At 37.4% G+C, this 22,919-nt stretch overlaps 1 protein-coding gene across 3 annotated transcripts in view; it reads left to right on the forward strand.

Annotated features, from left to right (window-relative positions):
- Nucleotides 1-13,891: 13,891 nt before the first annotated feature.
- Nucleotides 13,892-22,919, forward strand: part of LYN (LYN proto-oncogene, Src family tyrosine kinase) — a 47,893-nt gene continuing 38,865 nt past the window's right edge. For 2 of the 3 annotated variants that reach the window (XM_063299298.1, XM_063299300.1), the window contains exon 1: nucleotides 13,892-14,164. The gene's annotated coding sequence lies outside the window, so the exon portion shown is untranslated. Of the gene's footprint in view, nucleotides 14,165-20,288; nucleotides 20,392-22,919 lie in introns of those variants that run through there. The other variant, XM_063299299.1, reaches the window with a different exon arrangement.

Raw genomic sequence — 22,919 nt, forward strand, 5'->3', positions numbered from 1 at the left:
TAAAATATCTTTTTGATAGTACAAAGTAAGATAAGAAAGTACTGAAGAGCAAGATTCCGTATTTCCAATCTTGTGTTACCTAAGTTGATCTAGTTGTTTCTATCCTAGTGAAGAGTTCTAGATTTGGCTATGAAAAGGTTAAAAAAGAGAGGAACCTACTTTTTCAGGGAGAGTGGAAGAAAGTTATTTAAGGAACTACTTCATTTCAAATTTCTTTGAAATACTGCATCAATTGCTTTTCATTATTGTCGGCTGAGATCAGTATGGGGTAGTTTTATATGTATTCTGAATGAAAGTTGACTGGGAGAGAAGGGTTTAAGTATGTACTTTTCACCAATATGGAAAAGATTAATAAGGCATTCATTTACAGATTTATTTATTTATTTTTATTTTTATCTCACCTTTTTATTTTTATAAAGAACTCAAGGCAGCGAACATACCTAATGCTCCTTCCTCCTATTTTCCTCACAACAACCACCTTGTGAGGTGAGTTGGAATGAGAGAGACTGGCCCAAGGTCACCCAGCTGGCTTTCATGCCTAAGGCTGGACTAGAATTGATAATACGGTAGTCCTCAATTAACAACCATAATTGGGACAGGCAATTCTGTCACTGAGTGATATGGTCGTAAAGTGAAAAATCATCTGACCGCAGCAACTTACAACAGTTCTGGTTGTGGTCATTAAGTGAATCATATGCAATCGTTAAGCACAACATCACATGACCACAGCTTGTGACTTCCTACCGGTTTCCCCATTCAGTTTGCTTGTCAGATGCTGGCAGTGAAGGTCGCAAATGGCGATCACATGACCGCGGGACGCTGTGACCATCATAATTGCTCCCTGGTTCCCAAGCACCCAAAACAATTATGTGACTATGGGGACACTGCAGCAGCCGTAACTTCAAGAACTAGTCATAAGTCTCCTCGTTCAGTGCTGTCATAACTTCAAATGGTTGCTGACGAGTGGCCACTAAGTGGGGACTACCTGTCATTGTAACAGTAAAGTATGAGAAGTGCCAAAAGCATTATGGATCACAAAGAATAGAAGAAGGGTGTTCTCAGGGTGGTCACAAAGTTTGGAAAAGTAAAGCATATCCTTTCAAAGCAAATATTAAAGGAAAAATATTTAAGCAACCAAATAAGTACTGAGCATGTGCAATAGTTATGGAATACAGAGTAGAAAAAAGAGAAATGGAGTAGGAAAAAAGAAGAAGAAAACACTTTGTTTAAGGAGAATTGCTGGCCAGAACAGAAACACTCCTAGCGGAAAGGATATTCAACATTTTGAGACAGTTCCTAACTGTATGAAACTGATCCAGTTGCAGCCATTTTTACAATTTGTGCAGTTTATTTCCTTTAATGTAGGTCAAATGAATCCAGGGCTTATTAGTAGCATTAATGTTAGGAAAAGAGAAACAACTTTGTGTGACATAACAGCACCGACCCTTGTAAGAACAAGGCAGTGTTATAATGGCTAGTCCTCTGCCCTTCAGACTATAGGGACACTTTAGTGGTGACCTGATAATAGTTGTCATTCTAAGTTAATGAGTATTGAATTCCTTGGTTTTCTTAAATGCTAGATATGATTTACAACTGAATGCACTCTGCTTTATTCCAATGCTCTTTTGAATTAACCTATACCTGTATTTGGGCTCCATTGAACTCTTGTCTTATGATCACCAGCAGTAAAATTTTGTGATTGTGTGTGTGTGTGTAATAAAATTAAGTTGGTGTAAAGCAAAGATGCATATAAGAATCATATGAACCTCCTCAGGGTCTCTCCAGGAATTGTGATTTTAATGGATGAAATGATTAAATCCATGAGAAATGTTTGTATTTAGTGTTTGTATTTAAACTCATTCAAGTTTATTTTAAATTCTTGCCCTGTCCATTTTTCAGAGTGGGCCATTAGTGTGTCACAAGAGCCTTTTGCCACCCCCCTCCAGCCTGAAGGTGGAGAATACCTTATTTTCATAGATACTATATAATCCTTTAACACTTTGGGGGATTTTTTTCAGTGAAGACCAGGATGAAGTTCTTTAAATATTCATGCATTTAAAATGCACATGTTCAGTTACATATGTATGTGTATTTTATCAAAAAAAAAGGGTGGGGGCTGAATTATCCAGTACGGTCTGGTTATTAAACAATTTGGTGAGTCATATATCTGACTATACTTGATAAATACTACAGGATATCCTAGTGTTGCTGACTGTTCTCTAGTTTATTCTTAGCTTTGCTCTCACATCTGATAAACATGGATATAAATGGAGGGGAGAAAGAAAAGGTTTTCAGCTTAAGGCTCCTAGCACATTTTTGGAAGAAAGAATACAATTTTTTTTAAAGTGGAAATTAAAAATTAGCTACAGCGGTAATAATTTTGAGCGCTCAAGATTTGTGGTGGAACAAGAAATCAGTGATCCAAAATATTGGTGATTTAAATGTTTCAATAAATGGCATGTATTAATATTATAATCTCTCCCAGGATTTTCCAGATATACTATGTAGATGTTTTGAGCATCTTTTTGACTATGAATAAGACAATTAAGGCTGGAGATCCTTTGTTAGATTAGAATACTACCCCACGTAAGTCTAACTCTTGTACATGAATAGTATTGCAAGTTTATATGTTAAGAGCTTAATTTTGCAGATATATGGCTACCTTTAAACCCTTTGCAAGTTTTTTTTAAATTCTAGATCACAGTGCTTGACTAAAAATGTTTCTGGTATCTCAATCCTTAACTGAATGGATTGATGTTATATAAATATTATTGCTATAGCAGATCATGATCCAGTAACATTAATTACTTCAAGAAAGGATCAGACCATTTTTTTCTAGATGATATTTAAATATATCTTCATTACTTTTTATAAAGATACAGGTGTGAAGAATTTTTATCTTAAAAGTAGACATTTTGCTATGGTTGCATTGTGTATGCTTCACAGCAAATGAAAGATCAAACAAGAAGTAGGAAGAAAAGGTTAGGGAATTTTTGAGTACATATGCAAGACAAGTCAGATCAGAATTACATAAAGCTTTTACGAGTGCTAAACAGGAACTTCATTCTTGCTGTGCACTTGAAACAGAGTATTAATTGGATCCTGTGAGTAGATCAATAGGTACCGCTTCGGCGGGAAGGTAACAGCGTTCCGAGTCGTCATGCTGGCCACATGACCCGGAAGTGTCTATGACAACGCCGGCTCCAAGGCTTAGAAACGGAGATGAGCACCGCCCCCTAGAGTCGGATTCGACTGGACTTTACGTCAAGGGAAACCTTTTTACCTACAATACAAAGATACGGATATGAGGTGAAGGAAGCATGTTTGCTATCTGCTAAAACAAATTTTAATGGTATAAATATTATCACTATTGTGAAAAAAACATGATTCTGCCTCAATAAATCATTTTTTCTCAACTGTATAATACTGAGTCAAAATTAAAGAAGAAATCAGTTTGTATATAATATAGCCATTATTAAGATCATGTATGATCAAGCTATTTAACTACACCTGGATCTCACCAAGAAATGAGAGATACAATTCTGTGAAAAGAGGAAAAGCTTCCAGAGATAATGGTTACCCCACTATGTGGTATAAGACACCGGGAGTTCTTTCCCCTTTCAGTTGGGCTTATATAACTGATTTTGAAGGCAGATAAAAGTGCTGCTGACTATTTAATCTATTGCCTATTTCCTTATACAATGATGCAAAAATACTAACCGCACCTAATCTACAGACAATAACTATCCTGCGCATAATGTAGTTTTATCAAATTTTCCAGAATAGCTCATGGCCCTTTTACTTCCTGGTGATCTTCCATCCAAGTACTAACTAGGCCCTACCCTGCTTAGCATCTGAGACCAAACACTATTCGGCTTAGTGTTTGGAGAGGAAAGGGAATTGTGTGGATTCCTTCAGCACACTGAAGGAAAATAACATCAGCGTTAAACTCTTACACTAATGGATCTTTGATTTGCAACTAGAAAGTTTAAATAGCCATAGTAAAAGAAGGAAAGTTTTGACAAATGTTAAACAATAAGTTTCTAAGTTGCATTTATTTTGAGTTTTAAGACAAAATCATTCGAGCAGGGATAAAGGTGTAGCCTCTCTTACCCTTTTTTAGGTCCCTAGATGCATCCAAAGTGGTTGTGCCCAGGTTTTTTGTTAGTAAAGTTTAAAATAGAAAAATGGTTGCTTTAGACGCATGTGGTCCATCAAGTTCCTCCCAAATATTGAGCACACTCACCCACCCCCAGATGCTGAGTCTGTTGCATCTTGTGAGGAAAGGAGGTGACAGGTGAGGAAAAGAAATCTTGTCCAGCAGGAGTGATTAAATCAAGGTTCCTAGGCAGAGCTGCTTTGAAGCAATAACTTCTGAAGCAACTGAGCTCTCTTTGCTGTGGCTGGCTTCACTTCCCATTCTCAGCAGGGCACAGAGAGAAAGCACTAGAGGGAGAGCTGGCTTCTCTGGCTTCCTATGACCCTCTCTAGAGGTAACTGGATCAAAAGAAGGTTCTCCCATTTCTGCTTTAGCCATTTCATGTCTGCCTATTCCTATTTTCCTAAACTTACTCTTGGATGTAGCTTTTCACAATGATTGTAGTGCTAAGAATGCTTTCTCCTAGATAGCAAATTAGAAAATCTGGTGTCCTTTCTATGTAGACCCCCTGTGCTTTGCTTTCAGTTTGGCTCTATAAAAATTATGTATAGACATACTGATAGGGGTAATTTATTTTTGCACTGAGTCTGTCTCTGAAAAGGATTTTCCCCTTTGCCCAATTGAGTTTGTTTCTACTGTTGGTGTGTGGATATAGGTTTACTATTTAAAACAGTATTTTAAAGGGTTCTGTAGGTACTTTATAAAGCTATTCTTCCTGCTTCTAGAGAACATAACTTTTAACCTGATTCTTCTCTCATCTTAGGCACATCCTAACTATTTCCTTTGCCCATCACTAATGAAACTAAAGTTGTTTAAAAACTCATTGCCATATATTGTGTTTGGGAAGGTGATTTTTATGCATGTGAAGCAGCAAGTCTGAGCCCATACGATGAAAGGCTGGAGATTTCACATCTCCTTTCACAGAAACCTACCACTTGGCCCCACTTTCCTACCCTGATATAGTTGCTTGGGGGTTACTACTGCCACCACATACCCTTCAGTGGAATACTTTACTTGGCATCATCCCCAATAATCCCAGCATAAGATAAGTATCCTGGACCTTTGCATCTTAATAGCAAAGAAAATAAAGGGGGAAAAAGGCAAATAAAAATCTATAGCACCATCTCCTGGCTCTGGAAGTCTATGACTAGGAAAATTAGCCCTTTCTTCAAGTAGTCATATTTTATATATTTTAGAGGTTTTTGTAACCTGACCCACTATTTGATGCAAAAATAGAGAACTATAAAGCCATAGATACCAACTCTAGAGAATCTCCAACAGAAAAAAGAGAGGCATGCTTGGGATGGCATCTTACTTCAGAAAGATCCTGCATGTGCGATACAAAGGTGATGGTCTAGAGTGTTGTGAAGGCAGATTTGCTTTACAACATGAGTATAATAAAATTGGCAAGTGGTATTTATGTGGGTATTTTGTTTTATGTACAAGCCTTTTGTCTTGATGTGCTGGCTTTCGTTTTATGTATGTCTCATTCTTATTTTGTGTGTCCTTTTTTTTCCCCACTGTAACTTTGAAAAACAGAAATTGGGAAAAACTTGTCATAAGCACTGAAATATATTTTCCATCAAAAGATCATGTATACACACTAGAATTAGTTTATAGCCCTTTTTAAGAGAGTTCTAAAGCAGCAGCATTGGTAAAAGTGACAACTCTTCCAGGCCTGTCAGGTTCACAGAACATGAGGTTTAGAAGCGGAAGGAAATGGCAACAGGCAAATGGGAAAATTAAGAAAAGCAGAATTGAATCCTCTGTCATTATCCATGTCATAGTAGACTTCATGTGATTCTAACTGTACAGTGATATCCAGAGGAAAAGAATAAAGGGTATTTCTTCCTGCACTAAACAGAAGATCAGGAGATGGTGACTTTTAAAGCTAAGAAATGGGATAATATGTATTAAATAGAGTAGGAAAATCTGTACTTGATCATTAAAATGTTTAATGCAATTAAACATTGCAAAAGTTCCAGCCTAACTCAACTAACTCACCCTGTCAATTACCAGTACTCCAGTTTAGAAAGGTGTGGTAGAACACAACAAATTTTCCATCAAAATATTGTAATCAAACTAAGGTTATCTTTCATTAAATGCCTGAAAGCTTTTCGGTTTACTTAGTGAGTTGGCTTCAAATGTTTTTGTTCCTGTAATACTTTCTATTGTTTTCATCACTAACCACTATCTAATAAGGTGCTGTTATTCGTTTACTTATTTCCTTATGAAAGAATTCACCTCAAGAAACCACTCAGGAATGTTTGGTTACAAGAAGTCGCTCGTTTCTTGGTAGCAATGCACAAGTGAAAAAAATAAGTGTACTTCCTTATTTGAGGGGGAAAATCAGTCTGATTTAAAACACAGTGCGTTACAGCATGAAATAACCTGACTAAAAATCAGTTAACATACATTTGTGATGCAAGAGCTAAACATCTACTTTTAAAAAATAGTTTGCACTTGGTGCTATCATGCAGTATTTTTCCTTGTTTAGGTAAATGGAAAATATGCTGAAAATGCCTAGAAGAATGTTGTATCCTGGCTGACGCTCATGATCCTTGTCAGTAAGGGATGGTCTTTCAACCTTTAGCCAACTGCTTTCAAGCAGGCTTTTTTTATCCTTTTCAAATAATGGATTTAATATATGATAAACATACCACACAGGAATCATTTTGTGGTTGCAAGTGATGCAGCAATTGAGATATAAGTAACGGCTTCTTAAGACTGAGAGGCTGAGGAGCAGATGGAATATTTCAGGATCCCCCTCACTTTCCTCTCATTGCATCCTATATCAGTACCTCTTTTTTAATATTTTTTTTGTCCACTGACATCAGTAGTCTTGAGTGAAAAATATTTATCTTTTCAAACAAAGAACCATTGTTTGGATAGTGCTTCCTCCATGGCTGGGACTCAGAGGAATTGTCTTTCCAACCCCCAGCCACACACTGATATGATATGAACTAGAAGTAATCAGTTCATTTGCCAATCAGTTAGAAATGTATGTGATACTTCGCCATGTGAATACAGTCGGTCAATGATATTGGTTCCCCAGGATTTGAGAAAGGAATTTCTCCCAATTCTAAATGGAGACATGAATGTGTCTTCTTTGAGTCACATGTCCAAGATGCATCTCTATTTTCTGTCCCTGATGTGATTATTTCTAGCAGCAGACAGTGGGTCCAATTCAATTTACTATATGCTAGTTTAAATATGTTCTATCTTTAATTATCAGTTTTGTGAGTAAGGTGAGGGCCATTCAGGAGGGAAATTATTTAAATTAGTTTTCTGTGAATGTAAATGAAGGATAGACAACCAGACTTGCAAATTTTAACCTTCCTGTGGAGTTGATTTCAATTGACTGACTGAATTGTTGCTGCTAAACAAGGACTACCTGTAAGCAATATCTACCCAAAACAAATACAGGTAGTCCTCGTTTAGCAACCACAATTGGAACCGGCAACCCGGTTGTTAAGTGAAGTGGTCGCTAAGTGAAATTGCAACTGTGCTTATCTTACTTCAGCATTCCTTTGCTTAACAGACATGTGAAGGTCATAAATGTGAGGATTGGTGGTAAAGTTACTCTTTCATCACTGTTGTAACTGCAAACTGTTGCTAAACAAGGCAATCACTAAACAAGGACTACCTATAGGCAGAAAATAGAATTTATCTTCCTAGGCTCAAAACTTCAGGGATAGTGACTGTAACTATGAAATATAGAAACGTATTCAATATGTAAGAAAGTCTATGATAAAGTTAGAAAAAATATTGCAGTGCAAGGACATCGCACTGACAACGAATTACCCATGATCTTCCTAGCTGTAATGTATGGCTATAAAACTGGACCATCAAAAAGGCTGAATGAAGAAAAAGTGATACCTTTGAATTGTGAGGAAAATACCTTGGATTGCAAGAACAAGCCATTTCATACAAATGAAGTATAATCAGATTGCTACTAGAAACGCCAGTATGAAGCTAATGCTTAAATATTTTGGACATATGTACATAATGCAAAGGCAAGAGCTTAAATATTTTGGACAGGCATACATAATGCAAAGGCAAGAGTTCATGGAGAAGACCATGATGCTTGGAAAAATGAAAGGCAATTGAAAAAGAGGTCAACAATAGGCAAGGTGACTAGGTATCACTGATGAATGAAGTAAGCATGGGTTTATGAGACCTCAAATCCAAACAAATCCAAACAAAATTGACAACAAAATCTAATATCTGAATTTTCTGGACAACTGTAAACTGAAAAAAAAGGATGACTACCTCATCTAATTTGGGATCTTTTGCTTCACCACACCCTACTTTTTTACCATTTCTTCTAATGAAAAGTTCCAAAGGACTTGAACACTTTCTCACACTTTTGTGTCATTTTATCTTGCTTCTCAGCTACAAATAGGGCTACCAGAATTGGAAATGCAAAAATTCTGACAATTAGATAGTCCTAGACCAGTGTTTCTCAACCTTGTCAAGTTTTAAGATGTGTGGACTTCAACTCCCAGAATTCCCCAGCCAGCATGCTGGTTGGAGAAATATGGGAGTTGAAGTCCACACATCTTAAAGTTGGTAAGATTGAGAAACACTGCCCTAGACTTTGCTCCTGTCTAATGGTCATCCAGTATTTTGCTGATCCAACTCTGGTAGACCTAGCTATGCCTTACGAATGCCCATTACACTAAGAAGTACAGAAGAAAAATATTTCTAGCAAGTGGAATTGGGAAAGTAGACCTTCATTTTCTTAACCATTTAGCTATATCTTCATCTATTGGCCATTTTCATGAAGACAAGGCATAAAACTAGTCTGTGTGGCTCTGGGGAGGCCCAATACTACACATACATTAGATTTTGGATCCCAGTTATACAATCCAGTGTGTACAATGTTGGGTCCATACCTCATGTTAAGCTCTGATACGGTGGTTCAGTTTAGCTTAATGAACCAAAAGATAATTAGGTCAACAGATAAAACCTAACCAAGGCTACAGCCTGGGCCTGGCAAGGGTGTATAAATTTATTTAATTTCATTTCTATAGCTGCCCATCTCAAGTGACTCTGGATGGCTTACAATCATAAATTTTGCAGTTGGTGACCTAATCTCTGACCAGTAACCTTTTCCAATGTAGACTTCAACATTAGAACACACTATCATGGCTAACCATCTATTTGCAGGACGAGTAGTCCCCAATTTCTGGAGGGTATAGGCTGGGAAAGGCTGTTGAACTGTGGTTTTATGATTGCTAACAGTAGACATTCAGAGCTATAAGGGCTCAGAACATCATTCTGGGGCAGTTGTGACTTCTTTTATACAAGTTAATATGTATTATTGTGAAACCAAATCTGATCTGTGGGTTTCCATAGCTATCTGTGTTAATGCTGGAATTAAGCCAAGTCTATTTATGTCACTTCAACTGGTACTGCATGAATGAAATATAATGACTTCAACAAAGACAAATATATAACAAATGCTAATAAGGATTTAAAAGTTTACTCTGTTTTGCAATCTATGCAAGACAGTGGAATGGTTAATAGCTAGAAGAATCTCTAGCATTTACTGGCCCAGCTGTGCTCCATGTCTCTACTTTAGGCCCAAGGTCCACAATGAAGTCACTTTGGATGGCAAATAAGTCCTTTAATTCACAGGAAGACAGCAAAACACATAGCATCCAGTACACACCAAACAACAACAAGCACCCCACAGAAATGGAGTCAATGTATATAATATAAATTAGGCTTACTAGGGGTAGCTGCCTAACGTACCCGCTAACAAACAGCTCTCCTTAAAGGCACAATATCTTTATGATACACAGTTTTCAATCCAGGTAAAGATCTGTACTTGTAAAGACTTGGAACACCTATTGCAAGATATGGTCCAACGGCATAACATACAAAATCAACATGCCCTAATTGTTGCTTCGTATCCAAGCTTCCATAACTGGAACACGCTTTGAGCAGTTGAGGGAGGAGGTACTCCTTTTTTAACATAAACCTTTCATACTGTCACCAAAAGTGCAGTATTATGCACAGTTATCCGGAAATCTGAAATGGGATTCAGATGGGATCTACTTTAGAGTAAGCATGCATAGAATTATTTGCATAAAATACAAGGTTGCAATCCTATTTTCACTTTTCAATTCAATGGCACGCTGAGTAAATACAACTACTGTAGGATTGTAGGGTAAGTTCATTTTCCTCAGCATTTATGACCAGCTTTAATAATGGCTTTAATAATGCACAGGACAACAGATGTTCCTTCCACCTATACTTGATTTGATTTATTACAGGCATTTTTAAACTAGCCAGCTCAAAATGAATCCTGGTGTCTATTTTTAATATATGTGTATATATGTATATTACACACACATACACAACAATTAAAAATCTCAGATAGGGAACTTCAAGTAGTTTATTTTTTTGTTTTGTTTTGAAATTATCTCAAATCATAGACAGCAAAAAGCAATGTGCATTAAAAACAAAAGTCAGAGCTAATATATTGCATGGAATAATATTCTGCATTATATAAAATGTACATACATATAATCAGTTTGATATTATAAGTGCCTCCAGTAGTTTAAAAATTAGTTTTCAGTTTGCATTTATGTAACATACTTCATTTGGAATAGCTTGTCTCATTAGTGATACATTAGCAAACTGAGCAGTTCTGTTCAAAAGTTTCTATTGCTCCCATTTTTTAGTAGTGAGAAATGGGGTAACCAACTTTGATCTGAACTAGTATATATAATAACCACTATGCCAAGATTCAGCTTCAGAGCTCCCAAAGTTGGACAACATAGCAGTTTGATAGTTGATTAAGTTTAAGATCTAAACCCAGCTGGGAATTCTGAGTGCTAGAACTTCAAAATAACTGGAGGGAACCAAGCTTAAGAGAGCTTTTTTAAATTATTATTTTATGGCATAGCAGTTCAGTGTTCATGCTGCTTTTCTTGCTGGGAAATCCTTGTGAGGTCCAGCAGCCAGATGTGTAGACCATTTAACCATGACAAGTCACATTGCCTGGGATGCACCAGAGGAGGCTAGTCTACATTGCACTGAGTTGGGCTGAGAGATGGCCTAAGGTCACTCAGTCAGCTTTCATGCCTAAGGCAGGACTAGAACTCACTAAGAGCTTATTCAGCATTATTTAATAAGCAAAGTGAAGAAAACAATCAAAATTGTCAAGATGGATCAGATAAAAGTTCCAATTGATGCACTGATTTTATTCACACATTTTGCTAAACTCTAGTTGGCTCAATAAGCCACAATTTTTTGTTGTTTATTTGTTCAGTCGCTTCCGACTCTTCGTGACTTCATGGACCAGCCCACGCCAGAGCTTCCTGTCAGTCGTCACCCCCAGCTCCCCCAAGGATGAGTCCGACACCTCTAGAATATAATCTATCCATCTTGCCCTTGAACAGGCCCTCTTCCTTTTGCCTTCCATTTTCCCTAGCATCATCATCTTTTCCAGGGTGTCCTGTCTTCTCATTATGTGGCCAAAGTACTTCAGTTTTGCCTTTAATATCATTCCCTCAAGTGAGTAGTCTGGCTTTATTTCCTGGAGGATGGGCTGGTTTGATCTTCTTGCAGTCCAAGGCACTCTCAGTGTTTTCCTCCAACGCCACAGTTCCAAAGCATCTATCTTCCTTCTCTCAGCCTTCCTTATGATCCAGCTCTCGCAGCCATACGTTACCGCTGGGAACACCATTGCTTCAACTATGTGGACCTTTGTTGTCAGTGTGGTATCTCTGCTCTTAACTATTTTATCGAGATTTGTCATTGCTCTTCTTCCAAGGATTAAACGTCTTCTGATTTCCTGACTGCAGTCAGCATCCGCAGTAATCTTCGCACCTAGAAATACAAGGTTCTATGTTTTCTCCCTCTATTTGCCAGTTATCAATCAAGCTGGTTGCCATAATCTTGGTTTTTTTGAGGTTTAGCTTCCTTCTTTCACCTTCATCATAAGGTTCCTCAGTTCCTCTTTGCTTTCAGCCATCAAAGTGGTATCATCTGCATATCTGAGATTGTTTAAGCCACAATTATTGGGAGTCAAACACTATATTAAGCTATAAAGAACTATTTACAAACCACAAAGGTTTAACACAAGACATGATGAAAACATTATGTTTTCAATAAAACAATAAAATTATTGTTTTTAACAATAAAAATATTATGGCTTTGAGAGCAGTGCCCCTGAGATGCAAGTAGCGGGTAACTGAGAGCCATTCTCTGATTATCCCAACTCTGAATACACCTCTGAAAATATACATACACAAATTAATTATCATGGTTAGTAAATAACTATAGGGCCCCAAACACTACAAAGCTCTCTAATCCATTTTAACCATCACCAAGCACCATGGCCTTTCATAGCCACGTGCTGTTTTTTTTTTTTTTGCTTGTTTGTCCTGAAATGATGACCATACCACCTCATCTGCAAAATTTAATACCATTAAATAAAATCCCCAAAGCAAGAAGTCCATTAACAGAAGCTGTGCTGATTCATTCTCAGACTGAATATGGTACTTTCTATTTTACAGAATCTTAATTGCATTTGTCTTCCTTGTAAGACAAATTTCAGTTTTCCCCATTTAAGAGATAACCGGCAAGAAGAGGCCAGAGAACATAATGAACAAAAGAGCCTCTCCCCACCTCCAGACTTGGTTGACCAACTCCCATATTCCCCTGCCAGCATAGCTCTGTAATCAAGCATGTAGACAGGTGCCTACAAAATAAGCTCAGACGCGTAACCAAGGTGCCTTTATGACTGAATTACAAACATGGTCCATAGTTTCCTTCACCCAATCTGAAAGCAAACAAGAAAACAATAAACATTGGTTTTCTGCCCTTTACCCTTGACAAGACACTGATAGGCCAGTAGATAGTTTAGACCATAGTATGTTCACAGTTGACCAACATATTTAGGCCCACTGAAATGCCTCTGGCTTTGATTTCTTATACTTTTTTTCTGAGAATAAGCCTCACTGACCTCCACAGAACTTTCCCCTCCAAATATATTCGAACTCTCCAAATCCTGTTTTACATACTTTACTGCCTGGGAATTTTTTTTTTATCCCACCTTTATTATGTTTATAAATAACTCATGGCAAGGAAAGTACCTCCTCCTCCTCCTCCTCCAATTTTCCCCACGACAACAACAACCCTGTGAGGTGGATTGAGCTGAGACGAAAGTGTCTGGTCCAAAATCACCCCACTGGCTTTCATGCCCAAGGCAGGACTAGAACTCACAGCCTCCTGCTTTCTAGCCTGGTGCCTTAACCACTAGACCAAACTGGCTCTGAGGAGCAGGGGGAGGAATCCTAGGAACTGTAGTCCGAACGCTTCAAGAGGAACCCAGTTTGCGGCGGATTGAGGAGAGAAATCTGAATAAAAGCAGCGAGGAAAGGTGACGTGCAGTCCCTTTGGGTTTGACTCGCTGCGAGCTCACCTACAGTTTCTGCACAATCCGCCCCCTCTCTTACGAAGCGAGGAAGGTCCTTCTACCCATCGGCGTTGCTTCAACGTAAAAAGCGTCCCCCTCCCCCGCGGCCGGTGGCTGGCGTCCATTTGTGAGGACGGTCTTCGGCTGCCTCTAGAGAAAACTTTCTTGCAACTTCGGTTCCGCCCTTTTTGGAAAATGCCCACATTTTCTTTACTTCTCTTTTTACCCACGGCAGCCCCCACCCCTCCCGTGCGCCCTTTCCAGAAAAACTATGCAAATTGCCCACGACCAGGAAGTAAAGCCGTAAAGTCGGAGCGCACAGTAGCCTCCGCAAGGCGCCCGAGGTTCCTCTCTTCAGCGGAGCAGGACTGGCTGAGTCGAGAATGAGCCTCGCCGGTTCTTCTTGGTTAGGTTTTCACTTCCCCTGTTTTTAAGTTCCGAAAACTGGGTGCCTTCATTCTCAGAGACGCTCCTGCTGGGCTGTGGGCTCGCTCTCCTCCTCTCCAGCCTCTGGGCTGCAGAAACGGTGGACTTCATTGGTGGGAGTTCGACTCTCCAGGCTCAGAAAAGTAAGTCGCTCTTTTCCGACCACTTTAACGGGGCTTTTGGCGGTCACTTGCTCCGCTTTTAGTCCTTTCCTGGGAAATAGCTTGGCTTTCCAGGAGTCGCGGAACTTTCTTTAATCCGACCACGGCCGGTACGACTTGGAGCTGCTTGGGTTAGTTGGCTATTGCTTCGTTCAGTGGCAAATTCTCTGTCTTTGTGGAAAGCTGAATCTTAGCGGCGCGTTGCTTCTAATTTCCTTCTCCTGTCGGATGTGAGGCGCTTGGGGAATAGTAAAAGGGAGCTTTGGCCCCCCATGTTGAAAATCGAAGGGGTATCTGGGCCCATTCGCTCTCAGCAAACAAGCATATTGTGAATTCAGCCAGTGCTTGAATCTTGGTATTGTATTCTCGTGCATGCATCATCTCTCCATCTTTTCATTTCATTTCATTTATTTATCACATTTCTTCACCGCCCATCTCGACAAACGACTCTGGGCAGTTATTCAGGAATTTTTGTCCGTATTTGTGCTAGATAGTGAAGACCTCTTGAAATTTGTCCCAAATTAGGCAGAGAAACTGCCCTACAGTTATTTTATAGACATACTATAATAGTATTTATTTATTGTGAAATTAGGTGCAGTGGGTTACAGTGGGTAGATCAGCCTTTCCCAACCAATTTTCTCCAGAATATTAGGTGTTGGGATACAGTATTGTATGAAACACTGACTGAACCTCAAACCAGCCACAGTAATGTGTGGCGTAGTGCAGCCTGCAAACCTAAAAAATTGGGTTAATTCAGAAAACCAGGGACAGGCATGTCATGTCAGCAGGGATTCAATTTGTACCTATTTCTTGGTTAAATTTTTATCTCACCTTTCTTCCAAGACCTCAAGGCAGGTTGCCTAGTTTGCTGTCCTCCAATCTGATCATCTCAAAAATCCCACAAAGTTGGGAGAAATGGCTCTCATAAGTCTCTGAACTGTGCTTCAGGGCAATATGAGGATTTGAATCTGGGTGCAGTAGTCTAGACAATATTATCCCTTAGGGAAGTTTTTGATCCACTCTCATAAGGACCTTAGTCTGCATGGATAGGATAAACAACTTGTTACAGTAGTTTGTCTATAGAACTGAATAATAGTAGCAAAGAGTTATAAACGTATTAAGAAATATTGATTTTTTAAAATCAAGCCCTGAAATCATTTACAAAACAGTGCCATTTCCTGTTTTGTTAATTAAATTCTTTAATCCTCTGCAATTTGAACTTTATACTAAATACACTTCTTTAAAAAAGAGGAAGTGTGATACTAAATGGGCAGTTTGTACAGCTGACCCTTAGAGGAAGTTTTATCTGTACACCAGCTATGTTGCAGTTGCATTCGCTCAAAGGAAGCCAATGGCTCCTCTCTCCCATCAGTTTATGGGGAAGCAAATTTATGCAGTCCAGTTTAATTTTTAGGGACATTCTTCCTCTTGTTTTGAATATTTTGCAAGTGTCACTCATATTTCATTCATATTAAGGGCTGTTTTATGACATGGACAATTCTTTATTTAAAAAAAATATAAACCATGCCAGATGTAGATACTGTTATCTATTTTCCGCCAGATAATACAGTACATGTGAACACTCAACTCTTGACAGTAACTTTTGTTGCTGTCTCTTATGCAGTTCAATAATAATAATAATAATAATAATAATAATAATAATAATAATAGAGTTGCTCTTAGATGTTACTAATATTTTAAACTAAATCATTACAAGATGATGGTTTTATGTTCTTTTTTGTTATTAACATTAACAATAATTATAATTACAGTGGATTTTTAAAAAAACTAGGAGAGCAGTGAAGTTAACTGTCTTTAAGACCACAATCTTATCCTTATTTACCTGTTAGGAAGTTCTGAATACTTGAAGGTTTATTAGGACTGCAGTCTTAATCTTGGTATCTTAACAGTATACTTCTCTTTTGTTCCTCATTAATTTTCTCTTATTTTGCAATCCTAATCTTGCTGTCTGAATAGGAGTCATCTTACTATTTAACCTTCTCATCCATTGTTTTTATAGCTTTTTAAATCAAGCAAAAGTTAATGATTACTCAGAATGGAATGTTAAAGTAAACAACTACTGTATAATGCTAGATAAATAAACTTTTAATTGATTTTATTCCTAAATGGATTTTCTTTGTAACTTGAACACAGGGAAAAATTGCTTCCTGTCTTTTAAGTCATTAAATAAAAAACAAACAAATTTGGAATAGGGTTGTTATTCTTGTGTGCATGTGTTTGAAACATTTGATGCCTCAATGAACAAAGGCAGTAAAGTATTTACTTTGTGTAGTTACCACACACTTGTATCCATTAGAAGGACAGTAGTAGTCTTTAGCACAAATAGTGTTTGGTCACAAATTGCTTAATCAGCCATGATTCCTGATCACTCTCCAACTTTTTTTAATTTACTCCTTAGATACTCTTTAGTATACTTAGTTTACTCCTTACTCCTTAGTTTACTTTCTTAGTTTACTCATTATATACTCCTTAGCCAGTAAAATACTATTGTATAATTCAAAAGTCACATTAATTGTTATATGTTCATACAGAATGTTCTGCAGTAAAGTATCTTCCAGTTTTAAGGAGAAATTAGTTAGAAAAGTTTTATGGTAAAACAGCAATTTGGTATATCTTTGCACATGTGTACATGTGTACATGTGCACATATACATATAAAAAAGGCAGGATGATAAAACAGAAGCAATTGAATCTTGTTTATTGGCTTGCATATGTTCCTACCAAAGAGTAACTATAAAACTTCATCCCCATGCCCATCTGATTCATGCAGATTTAGGTTTAAAGAGGTGTAGATAATTGCTACTACGTTGATTATTCTGAATGTATGTTGGATTATACCCTGGAGAAGATGCTGATGCTAGGGAGAGTGGAAGGCAAAAGGAAGAGGGGCCGACCAAGGGCAAGATGGATGGATGATATTCTAGAGGTGACGGACTCGTCCCTGGGGGAGCTGGGGGTGTTGACGACCGACAGGAAGCTCTGGCGTGGGCTGGTCCATGAAGTCACGAAGAGTCGGAAGCGACTAAACGAATAAACAACAACATGTTGGATTATAGTGTTTTGTTCATTTTGATAGAGTCATAATGGGAAATGACTGCTTTTTTTAAAAGTGTCATAGATTTTCTGCGTGAAAAAGAAGAAAAAATCCATATGATTAAAATATGCAGATTTATTCTACATGGTCAGCGCAATAAAATCATTGGAGAATATAAACAGAATTATTTTCCCGGTGCACTCTGTGAAATAATAGAAATTTCTTCTCCTGTAAGCAAACAGTTAAGAAGACAAGAATATTGAACTATAACTAAAATGAGAATGTTTCTTCTGAATTAAATTTAAATTTTAATGTTAAGCACAAAAAACCCCCCAGCATGTTGTCTTAGGAAGTTCAATAAGCTATCAATGATTTTTTTAAATGAAGAGGCATTCTAACATTTGAATCAGAATAAATAATTATTCAGCTGTATTCCAATTATTTTTTCATTATCTTATTCTGACTTTGGTACTTTTTTCAAAATTCCAAGGACTGACAGTTATGAAGCTTCTGTGCATATATGCACCATAACAACTAATGAGATCTCATTGTAGATGGAAAGCGATAATAAGACATTATATTACATTAATTATATTAATGTAGTTTGTCTTACTATATTAGATAGGCAAAAAATTTGCACATATGGTATGTGAGATCTGAGAATTTCTTAATTTTCAGCAAGATATATTCTATTATACAGAAAACCAAACAGTGTGTGTTATGAAGACATGGATATTATTTCTCAGTAAAAATGCTCAGACACCTGTAACTCTCTTTCACTTGCCAGACCACCTATTATTCATAGTCTGTTTTGGAGAACACAGTTACATGGTTAATTAATTAACCTACTACATGACACATCTCCAAGTCTGTAATTCTCCTGGCACTGTCAAGTTTTTGACAGACATTTTGTGAAAATGCCTATGATGGTGTCCAAACAACCAAAAAGGTTCAGCTGCTAGAGTTTATAGCTAGTCAGGTCACTTTCTGCTAGCACCTTTCACATACATAAGATTGTGTTATGTTTCTTGTTAATAGTTTGAAAAGCGTATACAATAATCAATTTAAACATCTGAATGCTTTGAAATGTCATAAATTATGGTCTGTTACAAACTATGCTGCTAAAAAACTATACTGGCAGGAGGGGCTTGTTACAGGTCCTGTCTGCTAAAGAGTTTCATCTGACGGGACCCAGGAGGCAGGGCTTTTCTGCCATGGCATCCGCCCTCTCGAACATAATTTCCCCCAAAGTGAAATTAGTCCAACCCTGTTGGCAATCTAGAAATCTCTCAAAACCTGTTTTTTCCTCAGGCTTGGGGATCCCATGGAAATAGGGAGTCTGTGAGGTGGTTGTATTGTGTGTAGGATTTGGTCCATTCTCCCGCAGTCTTATTTATGTGTTGAAATGATATTAATGGTTGTTTTAGATTTATTTTTAATCGTTTGTTTTATTGTACACCACCCAGAGTCGTGTTTGTGAGATGGGTGACTATATAAATTTGATAAATGCTTAAGATATTTGACTATAAATTTTAAAAATGGAGTTTTCCCTTAAAAAAAAAAAGAAAAAAATAGGAAAGGTAACTGTTTCAAATAGCTGGACAGTTGCCATATTAGTGTGGATGTTGTGACTGAAAAAGCTACCCAGTTACTAAAGAAAGTGTGTGTGGATAATATTTTTCATAGTTCCTTTTCTTGAAGTTTCATTATTGCATGTTAACACCAGCAGGAAATCCAGTGTTTCAGATAAATTTATTTTAAGTACTTTGGCATTAAAAACATGTAGGCTTGCTAAATATAGATCTTTTAACTATCATAAAATAAATACTTAATCTTTCAAATTTTCCCTTCTTAATATATCCACAAGTTGTTTAGATTATTAACATTTTCTTCTTTGTTCTTTGGGCATGCTATAGCATAGTACTGAAAGCCCAAATGTTTCCTGGATCACAAATATTTGAAGAAACATTTTTCCCATATTGATCTCTAATACCCCACATGAAGTAATGAGACCAGTTATAAATTCCACTCACAAAGGAAGTTAGGTGGCTCTGTGAAATTTCTTTGAGAAAAATGTTCCAGATCTAATCCCTTGGCCCTTGTAAAAGCACAAGTCTTTACAAGTAGTCCTCATTTAGCAACTGCCTCATTTAATGACTATTCACAGATATGATGGTGATGAAAAAATAATTTTGCAACCAATCATTGCATTTATGATCTTCACAGGTCTGTAAAGCAGAGGAAAGCTGAAGTAAGATCATAAGACAGGCACAATTTCACATAGTGACTGCTTCGCTTAATGACCAAGTTACCATTCCCAATTGTGGTCACTAAACGAAGACTACCTGTACAGCTGCTGGTGTATGCTGCATAAAGTTTTACAGTCTGTTCTTTATATCTGTTTTACTCTTTCCTCTGAATAAACCAGTATTGCAGTTGCTTTGGGAAATGTAAACTTTGAAAGCAACTTGTAAGTACAGATAACAAATTAAATATTTGTATACGACATTTAATCTTTCAGTCTTGTCACTCTGGATTCTGACACATTACATCAACAACTTATGCTTTTATATTTTTATGTGAAACAGTTATGTTGCAGTGGGAAGTGTCCTTTCATTTAACAGTGTTCTTTGGAAACTTTAAATTCAGAATTAAGGCATGTTTGGGCTATAGTGAAAATACCACGCATTTGCTTTTTATCACATAGGTCAGAGATAAGCATCCTATTCTGCCCATTCCTCTAAATGTGAGAGCATGTTCCACGTCCTGTCTGCTAAACACTGTCATCTAGGGGGATCCAGGAAGCATGTCTTCTCTGTGGTAGCATCCACCCTCTGGAACACCATACCCCTAGAACAGGGTTTCTCAAACTCTGAGGTGTACCTCCCTTGGTGAGGTGCAGACAGAGTCCAGGGGAGGTGTGAAGATGTTTATGTTTATGTCTTTATTAAAAATAAAGTTTTGTTGTATTGTTTTCATTGTTCATTTGTGTTCATTTTGGTGTTCGGATTTTTAGGGGAGGTGTGTACATTAAGATTACACTAAAGGGAGATCTGATGGCAAAAAGTTCAGGAAGCCCTGCCCTAGAGAGTCACATGGCCCCAACCCTGGTATCATTTTGTAAGTCCTTGAAGACCTCAGCGTGAGGTCTGGAGGTAAGGTGAGCCCATCGGTGTGATTCTATGTTTTCTTATGGTTTGAGCTGGGTTTGTCCTCAAGCATCATTATTATTAATTTTTAGTTTTGTTTTGTGTTGGCTTTTAACCCTATGTTTGCCACCCACAGTCACAATTTCAAGGTTGGTTGCTATGTAAATTGATATAATAAATAAACGATACAGTAAATAATTTTGCTGAAGTCCCCTTTTGATTGCTTACTATTTGTACACATAATTTCTAGACTAGTATTCTCAATAGCATTCAGATTCCCCCCCCCCCCCGAAATACCAGATGAAGCAACTATCAAATACAGCTGGGCAATGACCAGGTTCAGAAGACTAAATATCTTAATAAATAAATAAATAAATAAATAAATAAAAGTCTAAAATATCTTTTAGAGCATATGTGAATGTGCATGTAGCACATGTTAGAAATACTTTAAATGAAACTCATATTTTCCCAAGATTGTGCATCACCTGCAAAGGGTCACTGTATAAAGCTAGGAAAAGAGGTAGTTGCTTTAAGGTGTTCTCAGAGCTGCTACATGCATGGACATTGTTGTTCAGAATCCCATCTTGCTCTTTGAATCCGAATCTCTGCACAGCACTACTATCAAATGCTTCTGATGTTTTTCAAAGAATGTTGAACATTATGTTCAGACATAATGGTTACATTATGGCTAAATATTATGTGTAAACTAGGCATATAAGTGTTTCTTCCTGCAGGTATGGAATCAATCAGTGAAGTCCAGAGATCTTATACTAAACTGAAAAAAAACAGAGATTATAGGGTAGACCCTATAATTGTTGATGAAAATGGAAATTATTGGCTGGATTCCCATGTACATCAGGATTCTTTCACCCATATACTTCTAATTGTTAAATAAGCTTTAGAGTTGCGATTCATGCATAGAGTACATTGTCATCTGCAGGGAGACGTGAACCAAGATGTCGCAATGCAAACTTTCCACACCTTAGGTCAGCCTTTCTCAACTTTTTGATCCTGGAGGAACCCTTGAAGTATTTTTCAGGGAAACCCTGTGCCTCAGGGAACCCCTGCACATTCAGGGTCAAATATAGGCCAGAAGTTACAAAATTATTCATTTCATGTGTAGGTCTGTATATATGCATTAACAGTATTCTTAAACTAAAAGAATGAAACGTACCTCTTTAATTGAAGTTGCCCAAATTTGAAATAATTTTTAAAATAAGTTGTGATTTCCCAGGGAACCCATAGTGACTACTCACAGAACCCTGGTTGAGAAACCCTCCCTTAGGTAGTTGTATGTATGAATGGGGGAGCTAGGGTTATACTGTCACAAAACACATTTTGTTATTTTGGCATCATTATAGTTAGATATGGTATTATGGGTTCAGATGTTACGTTAAGGCAAAAATAAACATCACATTATGGCTTAGAATATTTCCAGTTGTTTCACATGTGTAATCAAAATGCTTCTAATCTGTTATAAAACCAATCAATTTTGTATAGACTTATAACTTTGTGGTACCTCTTAAAGTTGCATTATTATGTTCTATCTACCCTGTTAAACAGGGAATGTTGAAATGTTTGCTGTTCAAACCAACCTATTAATAATGGCTCTTGAGGCTCATCTGCAGATTTTCTCCTCACTGTATTTAAGAACCAATGTATGCTAGAACTGATGAACCTTCATTTATAAAAAGAGGAGCTTCTCCTCCCCATTTATCTATTTGTGTACCGAAAATACAAAATAAAACTCAAAACATTTTGAAAGCTTGTCAAGTGATCAGATGAGTTCTAAAGAGTGAGACAAATATGACTGGATGACCAATTGATTGCATAGACTCCTCAGACACAAACCTAATGGAAGGAATGCCTTCCAAGAAGGGAGAAGGGAAATGAAATGTCCATATGTTTCAACTATGTCAAGAATTAGGCAGAATTCTGAGGACTACCAGATTTTATTAGTGTGGAAAGACACAGGGAAAACACACACACATACTAGGCTATGAATCATCAGAATAACCAATGAATTTTAATTAAATGATGGGTTCTGATGGTCCAACAAAAATAGTTGTATGGAAGATCTTTAAAATATCTAGTCCTACCTTATGTGCTATGAGAGCCAGTTCAGTCTAGTGATTAAGGCACCAGGCTAGAAGCCAGGAAACTCTTGAGTTCTTGTCCTGCCTTAGGCAAAAAGCCAGCTGGGTGACCTTGAGCCAGTCACTGTCTCTGAACCCTAGGAAGAAGGTAATGGCAAGCCACTTATGAAATCTTGCCAAGAAAACTGCAGGGACTTGCCCAGGCAGTCACCAGGAGTCAAGACTGACTTGAAGGCACCCCCCTCCAAAAAGTCTTATGTGCTAAACTTATTAATAGAGGAAAAAAATACATAAAACAATACTAGTAAAGAATATATCTTCAAAATTAACATGATAATAACAAAAGGAGTGTGGAAATTATTTTGTAAACAGAACTGAAAACTAATAAATTTTATTGGTCAAAAATCTTCCTTGCCCTTTTGAAAAAAATAGTAATTC

Source organism: Candoia aspera, chromosome 3, assembly GCF_035149785.1.
Source record: "Candoia aspera isolate rCanAsp1 chromosome 3, rCanAsp1.hap2, whole genome shotgun sequence".
Lineage (NCBI taxonomy): Eukaryota > Metazoa > Chordata > Lepidosauria > Squamata > Boidae > Candoia > Candoia aspera.